This window comes from Enhydra lutris, unplaced genomic scaffold (assembly GCF_002288905.1).
Source record: "Enhydra lutris kenyoni isolate GAN:26980312 unplaced genomic scaffold, ASM228890v2 scaffoldscaffold17, whole genome shotgun sequence".
Lineage (NCBI taxonomy): Eukaryota > Metazoa > Chordata > Mammalia > Carnivora > Mustelidae > Enhydra > Enhydra lutris.
The window spans coordinates 44,269,559-44,282,547 of record NW_019154101.1 but is presented as its reverse complement, the minus strand read 5'-3'; the positions used below and the strand labels follow the sequence as shown (position 1 = coordinate 44,282,547).

The following is a 12,989-nucleotide window of genomic DNA, read 5'->3' as shown; positions in this document are numbered from 1 at the left end:
TGATCTTGGCTTGAGCTACCTGGTTCAATGGTCTGGTAGAATGTCACATACAAGCTCAGTCATTGCAAATAATGGTTTTTCTGGCTGTCTGTTCTAGCACAGTAGAGTCATGTTGCGGGAATGGAAAAAGTAATCACCACTTCTCACCATGTTCTCCCTCATATCATAGGTCTCCCTCTGCCCCAGTGTTGGATACTGTAGAGATCACTCACCAACAGGGAGGGACCCATCACTGTTCTCCAACTATAGCCAGGCTTGCCTGCACAGCAGTACCTGTGGATCTAGCCTGGATTCCTGTACAGAAATCTGGCTCTGTCAGTGGCAGCTGGAGAGGGTAATAGGACCTTCTGCTAAATGAAGTTGAGTCAATGAATGGATGAACTGCAAGGGTCAGTTGCAAAGAGTGACAAGTTAATGACAACTCATTCAGACAGATGCTTTTGTCATCTAACTCCCAAACCTACCTGTGGCCAAACCTGTGGCCCTGAGAGGAAGCCATCTCCCATGGGAGAGAAGTCAATGGGGTGGGAGACCATATTCTCACCATTGAGTCTTTCCAGGAGCTAGGGCTTCAAGGCACAAGGCTCCTGGTTCCTTCTTCTCTCAACCACCCCTATTCATTTTCACTCTCACTCCTTGTGCTGCCATTGTTTCTGCTGCTGCTGCTTTTCCTTCCTCTTCTTCTCTTTCTGCACTTCTTCTTCTTTTCCAGCAGAAGCAGCAGCAGCAGCAGCAGCGGCCAGTCTCCATTACTTTCTAAACTGAGAGCAGGTCTCACTGTGTGAAGGAAGCTGAGGAGTTTCTTTTTCTAGAAGAATCCCTCATCGGGTCAGGCTTCTCAGATTCTGCTGATTTTTCCTCTTCCTTCTCCTCTTCCTCATCAGGCATCAGAGAATATTTAATTCCTCAAGGTTGCATAAAACTATCCTTTGTAAAGTAGTTTTTATAGCCACATTGCTTACAGGTGGTGTGCAGGACAGCCTTGAGGGTGATCTGCCCAGTATAATCATGGAAGGACTGCCTCTGCCTCTCTTCTTACTCAGTGATAACGTTGTTGGTGTCAAGGCCTTTCTCAGTGCTTTGGTTGACAACTTTCATGGAGCAGGATACATTTATCCTATCATTTTTCACCTGTCAGCCAATAAGCTTCCCCCCAACATTTTTTTCTCTGACTTCTGCTATCTCAGAGGGCTTATCCATGCAACAGGATGACATGTGAGTTCGAAGGACCAGACCTTGCTTCCAACAGCCTGGGATTTTGATAAAAGTTTCATAGTCTGTCATAACAACAACCTCTGGCTGGAAAACAGTGTAGACAGCAGGCAAGTCCTCCACGGTCTTGGGTCTTCCTGAATTAATCCTTAATGTTCTATGGCTCCCCCATTTCTCTTCTGCTAAGGGTACTTCAAGTGTCTCTGTGTCAGCTCTTGGTCTCTTGGCCACAGCACTGTGTGAAACACCATGACCCAGGCCTTATTTGGCACTTCTGTTGGCAATTTGGCAAGACTCAATAAATGTTTGTTATACAGGCAGATGAACAAAACTTTCTAAATAGCATTTGTAGCATTGCAGTTTGTTATTGTTGTTCGCAACAATTCTCTAAGTAACTAGCTTTATAGAATATGGCTGTATCGGCATAGTTCGTTTTTCTTAGCACTACTGGAAGTAGCTGAGACATTGGACAGGAATTATTGCCAGAGTTATATTAAATACATTTAAGTAAAGTAAAACAACATCAATTCATCTGTTCTTTATGAAATTGGCAAGCCCACTTTCTCTGTGGTGCCAAATTTTGGATATATATGTATTTTGTATCTGAAAAGTAGTTACATGCCTAAGGATGTGGGGGATCTTCCTGTTCAGATTTTTGTGATGTTTTGGCTCCCTAAAGTTCTCATGCGATAAATGGAATTGTTCTTCTGGGATCCATCTTGTAACCACTGTATACTTGCTGTTCGGCTGCCTGTGTGATGCTAGGATGCGTTTATGACCATCACAAACCCTCACTGATTTTGCTTGAGAAGAAGTGAACTACTTTTCCTTTCTGCTGGAGTCATCACCTTTTCTCTCCACTACTGGAGTCTACTTTCATCTCTCCTCTTTCTTAACTCCTGTCTGAGTTCATTTTTCAAATGACTCCGAGGGAAATCTCATATTTAGTAGCTCTCCAAGGGCAGAACCAATTGTTCTCAGTACCAGTCTCTTATAATATCCTAAGAACAGAATGAGAAGTGTGGGAGTTTTCTGAAATGGAGCATGGAGGACTGAAGGAATCTTCAATAAACTAATGCTTGCCTCCTATTTTCTTGATTTTTCAAATGTGGATCTTTTGGTGTATGCATTTCTTTTAAGAAGCATGGCATATATTCTAATATACCGAGGAACGTTGTAGAGCAAATATAGACTCATGTACTTTTTTGGACAAAGTAGACACAAAATTGTAAATGTACTATAAGTGTGTGTATATATATATATATATATATATAACATATTTTCTACCTACAATTATATAAAAATCAAGGAAATTGCCTTTCACAATGACACTGGGTAGATGTACATAGTGGTTATTTAAAAATAAAACATGTCAGTTAGATAAACAAAATGCCATAATTATCAAGATGACACGAAATGACATCGGGTCTGGAAATTAAAAAGTAAAAAAAAAAAGTATTATATTCTAACAAGGAACTTGTGTGATGAGCAATATACTATACCAATGTTAGAATATTGTTTCTAAGAAAAAAAAAAACCAAGATTCTGAGTATATATTTAACTCTATGAAACTCAGGTTTGTAATCTATAAAATAGAATGAATATTTAATGTTAATAATTATTAATATTTAATGAGTATTTACTCTGCCTTTATCACAGAGTAATTGGAAGGATAATTAACTTAATAAAAGTGAAAATGCTTTAATACCACCAAAGTGCTACAGATGTAGGCTTTATTTAATATAGTTAATAAAAACACATGCAGACAATATTATCACTGGAAAAAGCCAGAAATCGAGAAGTTTCAATTTGTGAGTTGTGGGGGAAAGTATATGCTACATTAGGGTAAAATTCTACATGTTAAAAGCTTAGTTTTTTGTGTTTATTTAACAAAATATTGCAATAGTGTTTTTTTTCTAGAAGAATATCTGAAATTCAATTATGACCCAACAAACAGCTGCAGAAGATGCTTCTTTATGGTTAAAAAGTTAAAAGTACAACAGAACATTATTAGAAAAAAATCAAATGGTAACAGAAAGCTAATAATGAGCAGTTCCCATCCTACTCCCTTTCCTAGAAGCAAAGTTCTAATTCAGCTGTTTCTTTTGATTTCCAAATATATGTTTCTTTTTTTTTTTTTTTTTTTAAGATTTTGTTTACTTATTTGAGAGACAGGGTGCTTGAGAGCATGAGCAAGGGGGAGGGGCAGAGGGAGAAGCAGACTTCCCGCTGAGCAGGGAGACCTGTGGCTGTCCTGGGATCAAGACCTGAGCCTGAGCCTAAGGCAGATGCTTAACCAACTCAGCCACCCAGGTGCCCTAAGGGAGTTTCTAAGAATTATATGTTTCTAAGAATATTTTTGGGTTGATGACTTTTAGATTCTACCATTTGACTTTCTATAATAAAAATGAAGATTTAGCTTTTTAAAGATTTTGTTTTTATCTATTTAACAGAGAGAGATCACAAGTAGACAGAGAGGCAGGCAGAGAGAGAGAGAGAGAGAGAGAGAGAGGGAAGCAGGCTCCCTGATGAGCAGAGACGTGGGGCTCGATCCCAGGACCCCGAGATCATGACCTGAGCCGAAGGCAGCAGCTTAACCCACTGAGCCACCCAGGTGCCCCTGAAGATTTAGCTTTTTAAAGCTCCCCAGAACTCCTCCATTTCTCTCAACTTTATCCTATCAAACTGAAATTAAATCAAGGATCATTGCTCATCAATGTTTATGCAAATACAGTTCCAATAGAGTAAAAATAATGCACAATGTGGCAAACCCTCACTTGTGAGGTTTTTGTGTTGTACAATAATTATCCTACTTCTCACATGCCCAGTTTGCTGTCTCAGTATTTTTAATTTATACCTTTCCCTTTGTAGCTCTCCTTTCATTCCCCATAATCTAGATTGTTTCCAGGAGTTCCAGCAGTTACCTCACATTGAGGTCTCTCCTCATTGTCTTCCTGATTTCATCCTATATTTTCTGAATCCTATCTTTCTCTTTATTGATTTACTCATGAATTTGCTGAAAAGTGTTTTTCAGGACTTCTCAAGAAAGTTTCATGGGAAGTAAATGTGTGGAAATTTGGCGCATACGAAAATGCCTGATGTTCTTGTATCCTCCCATATGATGAGGGTTTGGCTTAGCGGAGTTTTAGCATTTTTCCCTCAGAGTTTTAGAGTACTTGCTCCACTGTCATTTAATATTTAGTGCTGCTTGTGAGAAATATCAGTCTTGCTCCTTTGTTTATGGCTTATTTCCTTTAAATTTCTGGAGACTTTAGAATTTTCTATTTCTTATACTAAAATTTTATAATGTATACTCTGGTTATGGATATGTTTTTATTCTTTTTTGCTGGGTAGTGGAAGATTTTTTTTCAATTAGAAATGTATGTTCTTTATTTCAGGGGAATTCTCTTGATTTTTTCTTTAATACTCTTTTCCTTGGAATTTTCTTTATTCTTTATAAAACTATAATTTGTTGAATATTAAATTTTCTATATAGTATCTCTAAATTTCTTAATTTTTGCCCATAGTTTTCTTTGTTTTTTCTCTTTCTCTCTCCTCTTCTCTCTCTGCACATTCTATTTCCTTGATATTGTCTTTCAAATTTTCTACTTTAATTTTTTCAGCAATTATATTTTATGAAATAGTTATTTCTTGTTTTCTGATATTTTTCATTTCCAAAGTGTGGTGGGCAGATTTCTAAGATGGTCTCCAAAATTCTGGGCTTCTCATGTACACACCTTAAATGATTAACTCCTCTTGGGTGTGGGAGGAAACTGTGAGTATGATGGTATATTGTTTTCTTGACCATATTACTTTACATGAAAGAAAGCATTTTGCACAAGTAATTAAGTTATTGATCAGCAGACTTTAACTTAATTAAAAGGAAGACTGTAGTAGGTAGGCTTGAGATAATCAGTTTGAGTCCATAAAAGGGAGCCCATTGGTCAGTGATAGAAGTCAGAGATCTGTATTCCTGCTGGTTTAGTAGCATTCAGGTTAAAAATGGGTTATGGGGGGGTGCCTGGGTGGCTCGGTGGGTTAAGCCTCTGCCTTCGGCTCAGGTCAAGATCTCCGGGTCCTGGGATAGTGCCCTGCATAGGGCTCTCTGCTCAGCAGGGAGCCTGCTTCCTGCCCCCACCCCCCGCCCCCGCCTGCTGCTCTGCCTACTTGTGATCTCTCTCTGTCAAATAAATAAACAAAATCTTAAAAAAAAAATGGGTTATGGGGACCATCTGAGAAGGAACTGTTGGGTGCTCTCTAGGAAGTGAGAAAGTGCTAGCTTCTCTCTTTTGCTGATCTATGGCTAGCAAAAAAATCAGGGATCTCACTCAGTCCTATAATCACAAGGAAGTGAATTCTTTCACCAGCCAGTTGGCTTGGAAGAGGAGTCTGAATTTCAAATAAGACCCCAGACCTGGCCAACTCCTGACCACAGCCTTGCAAGACCCTGAGCAGAGCTACTGTAAGGTAATAAATTTGTGTTGTTTTAAGCCACAGGTTTGTGGTAATTTACCCCACAGCAACAGAAAACTAATACACACAGCAACTTGTTCTTGTTTTGTGGATGGCTTATCTTTCTCACCCACCTTCCCTCCATTAGTTCATTTGTTCTTTTATTATTTTAGGCTCTTTTTGAGTTAAAAGCTCTCATCAAATAGTGGTTATTTTTAGTCTTCCTTATGTTTAAATGTGAGACATTAGGAAGGGAATCAGGCACCTGAGTGAAGCCTTGTGACAAACAAGATTTCCATTTAGGTAGATACAACCAGAGACATGGAGATGTTTTCTCTATTCCTATAGAATTTCTCTGTAGAGAAATGTATGAAACTCTGGCTAAGTGCGTAGGGCCTGCCTGGCTATCAGAATTCCCCCTGTGAGATGGGCAAGGAAGTCTGAGTGTTGGCAAACTTAGAAGCTATCAGTTAAGTTCTATTTTCAGTCCTGAGCCAATTTCTACTATGACCATAAGCACTTTACATATTTGAGGAAATGTCTCAGATTCATCTTGCCTAGAGGGTAAATGTTTGGTTGCCAGTGTGTATCTGTGTGTGGCCACTTTAAGTATTGACCTGAAACAAATCTCCTTTGCCATGTGAGGCCTCCAAGCTGCCATCCGTTGTGCATTTGGCTGACTGCCGAGACCTCCTCACGTCTGAGCCATAAATCAGTTCTATTCAACTTTGTATTCCCTTATACACATACTTTCGATAATAGGGTTGATAAAAATGATCCATTTTTTTTAAATGGAAATTAACAGAAAATGTACTACTAAATGCAGTTTACTGTGCTGTGGAACTTTGCTAAGATTATTCTTATGCACGTAGAGGTTTACATTGTGCAAGCATTTGAACTGAGGGAGGAGAGAAAAACTGATTTTTTGTTTTATTTTATTTATTTACTTTTCTTTTCTTTTCTTTTTTAAGATTTTATTTATCTATTTGAGAGAGAGAGAGGACAAGTAGGGGAGAGGGAGAAGCAGCCTCCCCACTGAGCAGGGAGCCTAATGGGGCTTGACCCCTGCATCCTGGAATCAGGACCTGAGCCCAAGGCAGACACTTAACTGACTGAGCCACCCAAATACCCCCTGATTTTTTAAATATGGTTTGGAATATGTATTTGATAAATATGATTTATTCTATACATTTGTGGTTTTGAGGGTAGCTGCAAAAATAATAATGACTGTGGGGTGCCTGGGTGGCTCAGTGGGTTAAGCTTCTACCTTTGGTTCGGGTCATTGTCTCAGGGTCCTGGGATCGAGCCCCACATCGGGCTCTCTACTCGCCAGGGAGCCTGCTTCCCCCTTTCTCTCTGCCTGCCTCTCTGCCTACTTGTGATCTCTCTTTGTCAAATAAATAAATAAAATCTTTAAAAAAAAATAATGACTGATATCTGAGGGATTCAGTTGTCACAACTCCTTTCCCCTTCAGCTGTTGTCTGGCTAAAGGCAGCTGGGTATTTAACTGAGGGCCCCTTCACCAAGGGTAACCAAAGTTTGTTGCCAACTATTTCACTCCTTCCATTGTTTACCACTCCCTTCTGCTCAAATGGAAGTTTTCTTTTCTCTCTCTTTTTTTTAAGGTTTTATTTATTTATTTGACAGACAGAGATCACAAGAAGGCAGAGAGGCAGGCAGAGAGGCAGGCAGAGAGGAGGAAGCTGGCTCCCTGCTGAGCAGGATTGATGCAGACTCGATCCCAGGACCCTGAGATCATGACCTGAGCCGAAGGCAGAGGCTTTAACCCACTGAGCCACCCAGGCACCCCAAATGGCACTTTTCTTGATGAAACAGAAGTGAGCAGCTAAGGCTGCTCTGTTTATGAATGGTCTCTCATTGAGTCACATAAAAATCTCCACTTACGCAGCTGATTAATCAGCCCCCAGGTAAGGAATTGCTTAACTGTTAAGGAAATGTTAGCTACTCTCTCTGCCTTCTAGTTGAGGTAGAGGAAGAATAAAAAAAAAAAAAAATTAAAGTCATAAAAGTGCTCTAATAACTTAGAAAAAAAGTCTATGGCTCTACATGAAGAAATCATAAAATAAATTCATAGGAACTGTGTTAAGGAAGATGTAAATATCAGAGGTGTGAAAAACTCTTCGTGCCCCAGCCCCAAGTCCTAATGAAATCTACAGGGATGCAGGCATATGTATATAGGCATTTAGAGATTAAGCTACTACTATAGTGATATAAGTGAATTGGTAGATTTATATAAATGAATAATAAGATTTTAAAGTGGAAAGATTATGTGAAAAAGGGTGAGATTTTAGCAGAGATTAATAATGTGTAATGAGTTATAAATATAGTGTGTATTATTGTCATATTCCTTGTGTGTGAAGATAAGATCTATATCTTCATAACAGCAAACAAAGAGGATTTGGGTTTATATTCAGGAATTCTCTAAGATAAAGAAAAACTGACAATAATTGTTTCTAAATTAACATGTAACTCAGTCTTATTTCCAAAGAGCTTTTAGACCTTGAGGAACTATTGATCTAGAATACATTTGAATTGCTCACTTATTTCAACTATGTTTCTGGATTTTTGAAAATATGATATAACGTTCACATTATTATTGCTTTTTTGGAGTGAGGGAGAAGTAGTTATTATTGTTAATATTAGTAATAACAAAAGTTGTGATTGCAGAAGACAAGCTCAGAAAGGTTAGCAAAAGTAAGAATCACAAAAAAAAGTAAGAATCACATTTTATTTATTCATTTGGCTTATTAAAAAATACCTATTGTAAGAGCTTATAGGCAGATATATAATATAAACCTGTAATTACAGGTTAAAATATACATGTAATAAGGACCCAGTAAATATGAAAAAAAGAAAAAAATATATAAAAATATACTAAATGCCCAAACCAGATTAAGTACTAGAAAAAACAGATTGGGTGGTAACTGATGTATAAATTCTAAAACATATTACTTAAGTGTCCACCTTTCCTCAGGAAGAGAATTCTAAGCTTTTTATCCTGCTTATAGGTGATTTTGTATTTTTCTCTTTGAAATATGCTCAGGGATATTTTGTTGGGTTATTTTGAGCATATATTATAAATAACTGGATAGAATAATACCATCTTTTTTTTTCACATGCTGATAACCAATTACTAAACACCATGCAAAACAGAAGACCTAGTAATAAATTGGTTAGTGAAAAGATGAAAAATCTATTCTGTGAGGTAAACTATTTACCTAGGTTGGGTGAATGATCCCTTCCATGCAGCTTTAAGTATGTTTATTCTTTTCCAGTACCCTGAAAAGCAATATTCAGGCGCCCCGCACAAAAGCAAATTAAATTCATAGGGGATGACACTATCTTTCAGAGCTTCATCATTTTGTCACATTAAGACTCCTCAAATACTTAGGCAACTTTGTCAGTGACTTGGCCAACCTTAAATTAATGATGGCAATAGATTATTTCATGTTTTGCCTTCATCTTCTTTCTTTTTCTCTAACCCCTTACTAAAACTGATTCTCTAAAGAGCTGGGCACCTCAGATTTACAGCTGACACTAAAAAAAAATGTAAATCCTTTATGGGGTCAAATGTGCTTACATCTAACTTTTTGCTTTTCCTTCAATTTATAAATGCCCTCATCATACAGAACATAGAACTAGACCATATGAAATCATGGAAGATGGATGTAATAAAATTCCTTTTACATGGACATTTTCTTTTGTGGATAATAGTTCTTTTTTGAAAAATCTATAATACCTCTTGAAAAAAAAGTTTAAATAGTTGCTTGTTTATCAACCATTAAGGATGTGGAATTCAAGTAACATGAATAGCTTTTAAAGCCCTAGTCTCAGGAAATCAAGGATTCTATATCTGTGTATCTCCCATTAGGGAGCTACACATCAGCAACTTTTATTTTTTTTTTTTGCATAGAAAAAAACTATTGCATTAATGACCTGGTATTGTAATGTATATGAATTGTGACTTGTTAGAAATTAATTTGCACACATATTGCTAGTTAACTAGCCTTTAGTTTTATCTTAAAATATTTACTATATTTGAAGCTAATAGAACCGTTTACTTAATATAGTGAGTGTTTTATAAAGTATCCTAGAATTCAGACTTTTTACAAAATCAGACTTGGCAAAAATTCCATTATTCTAAATTAACAAGTTTTTAAATTGATCTTTTTCATTTACTAATTCTAAAACATGTATTGGACTCTTTGTGTTCATCAGATCCTGTTGGATATATGCTGAGTGGATCTCAGTCCTTTCCCTCAGACAAATTCTTGTCTGGTTTGGGAGATACAGGTAGATAAACGATGTGAAAATTGCAGGGCAAATCCAGTGGGGCACATAGGCTGGCAGTTCAGGAATGTATCTGCAGAGGAAGCACCTTCTTTGTTGAAATTTAAGGACTGACTGATTTTCTGGGTATACAGTGGTTAGAAGGACATTGCATTCAAAGAAGTCATATGCAAAGGAATCAGGGAATCAAAAAAGAAATCTGAAGAAACTTACATGAAATGATAAAAATCACTGATAAAGTGATATAGAAATAATACTGCTTAATGCCTAGTTAACCTAGAATGTAAGGTTTGAGTAGATGGAATTGAGACCAGAGTTTGGTAGGATTAATGATGAAGGTTTCTAAAGGTAGCCTTTCCAACAGACCAAAAGGATATCAAAACTTCAGGTGAGTTTGAAATGTTTTATAATTTAAATGAAAATTCAAAATAGCCACAGAAAGGAACTAGAATGTTTCAGGTATATAAAGTATCAGTCCAGAAAGTGAGAAAATAACCAGTCTATTTTTAAAGCCAAAACAGTTAATTGAAGTGAAATGACTTACATTGGGGTGCAGATACCCCTTCAAGTCTATATTTTTGTATCCTTTGGGTAAATACATAGTAGTGCAATTGCTGGATTAGAGAGTAGTTCTATTTTTAACTTTTTGGGAGACTCCTTACTGTTTTCCAAAGTGACTGCACCAGTTTGCATTCGCCCCAATAGGGCAAAAGGGTTCACCTTTCTCTGCATCCTCGCCACCATCTGTCATTTCCAGAGTTGTTAATTTTAGCCATTCTGACAGGTGTGAGGTGGTATCTCATTGTGATTTTCATTTGTATTTCTTGATGATCATTAATGTTGAGCAGCTTTTCATGTGTCTGTTAGTCATCGGGATGTTTTTGGAAAAATGTTTATTCATGTCTCTGCCCATTTCTTATCTGAATTATTTGTTTTTTGGGTGTTGTGTTTGATAAGCTCTTTATAGATTTTGGATACTAACCCTTTATCATATATGTCATTTGCAAATACTTCTCCCATTCTGCTTAGCTGTCTTTTGGTTTTGTCAACTGTTTGGTTTGCTGTGCAGAAGCTTTCTATCTTGTTCAAGTCCTAATGGTTCATTTTTTATTTTGTTTCCCCTACCTCAGGAAACATATCTAAAATATATATAAAGTACAAAACAAATATTGCTGTAGCTGATGTCAAGGTGGTTGCCACCAGTGTTCTCCTCTAGGATTTTGATGGTTTCCTATGTTGTATTTAGGTCTTTCATCGATTTTGAATTAATTTTTGGTGGTGTAAGAAAGTTGTCCAGTTTCATTTTTCTGCATGTTCCTGTCTTGTTTTCCCAACATCATTTGGAGGTTTTTTTTTTCTTTTTTTAAGATTTTAGTTATTTATTTGACAGAGAGATAGAGAGAGAGAGCACAAGTAGGCAGAGTGGCAGGCAGAAGAAGAGGGAGAATCAGGCTCTCCACTGAGCAGCAAGCCTGATGCAGGGCTCGATCCCAGGACCCTGGGATCATGACCTGAGCTGAAGGCAGTTGCTTAACCAAGTGAGCCACCCAGGCACCCTGAGTTTTCCCAACATCATTTGTTGAAGAGATTGTCCTTTTTCCATCCTTGAGGATTCAGAGCTTCAGTGGACCATGAGCGTTCCCCCTGAATAACTCACTGAACTGTCTTGCCAGTTTCTACACTGGCCTGACTGGGCATAATTCAAAAAGGAAAGGCTCATATTGATTTTGTTCTTCTGGAGCTCTGTGATAGCATTTAATAACACCACAATGGGACGTCTTCCACATACAGGATTTTATGGTATTTCTTCAAGTAATTGCTAAAAGATACAGGATCTGATTGTTCTATCATACTCACATCCATCTTATCTAGATGTTCAATGGATCTATAAATCTTCCCTGGGATTCATCATAGTAACTGTAATGGAAACTTAGACCCCAATGGCTGAAATCAGAAGAAACCACAAAGAGATTACTAGGATCCCCTAGATATTTACTGAAGAGTTTTTTGAATTCCTGTTCTTTTGACTCAGTCAGAGCTCCATCCAGTACAGGAATAATGTAAACTCATCCTTATGGCTTTCCATGGCTTTAGCTGTATAAGGCAAAAGCATTTCAATACTGTGCTCATCTTCATCTCTCTGCAGAGACCTGTGTTCAAACACTCCTGTCTTCCATAATTCTTCATAAATATTTTGGTCAATACAAAGGACATACAGAGGTGTCTGAAGGCCCAAGGATGAATATTCTCTGGGTAACAGATGGATCCACTTGTTTGTAAGCATGAGCAGCACAAGACCCACAGTATGGATATCCTGCATGGGGTGCAATAATGGCTTTAGCAGGTCTTTTATAGTCTGTATTTGTGAGAGCCAACCTTCTAGCTGCGATCCCGAAGCTGTGAAGCTCCTAGCATGTGAGCTCCTAGGAAGGTCCTAGCTTCCCAGCAGACCACTTAGTTGGACATCTTGGTGCCTGTGTCACCTATGGTGCCCAAGGATGAATCTATATCCCTCACTTTCAATCTGGAGATGTCTTTATGTCTAAAATAATTCTCTTGTAGGCAGTACATTGATGGGTCTTATTTTTTTAATCCATTCTGATATGCTATGTCTTTTGATTGGAACATTTAGTCCATTTACATTCAGAGTGATTATTGATAGATATGAATTAAGGACCATTGTGTTACCTGTAAAGTTGGTGTTTCTGGTGATGTTCCCTGTTCCGTCCTAGTCTTTGTTGCTTTTGATCTTTCTTTCCCACTCAAAGAGTCCCTTTAATATTTCTTACAGGGATGGCTTTTGTTTGTCTGGAAAAAAACTATCTTTCTTTCTGTTCTGAATGACAGCCTTGTTGGATAAAGTATTCTTGGCTGCATATTTTTCCCATTCAGCACATTGAATATTTCCTGTCACTGTCATCTGGCCTGTCAAATTTTTATAGACAGATCTGCTGTGATCATGATATGTCTTCCTTGTAGGTTAAGGGCTCCTTTCCCTGCTGCTTTCAGAATT

The 12,989-nt window shown here is 37.7% G+C and overlaps 2 pseudogenes; both read right to left on the bottom strand.

The window, feature by feature from the left end:
• Window positions 1-774: 774 nt before the first annotated feature.
• Window positions 775-4,159, bottom strand: LOC111147487 (annotated as a pseudogene).
• A 7,438-nt stretch (window positions 4,160-11,597) lies between these two features.
• LOC111147859 lies at window positions 11,598-12,442 on the bottom strand (annotated as a pseudogene).
• Between the last annotated feature and the right edge of the window lie 547 nt (window positions 12,443-12,989).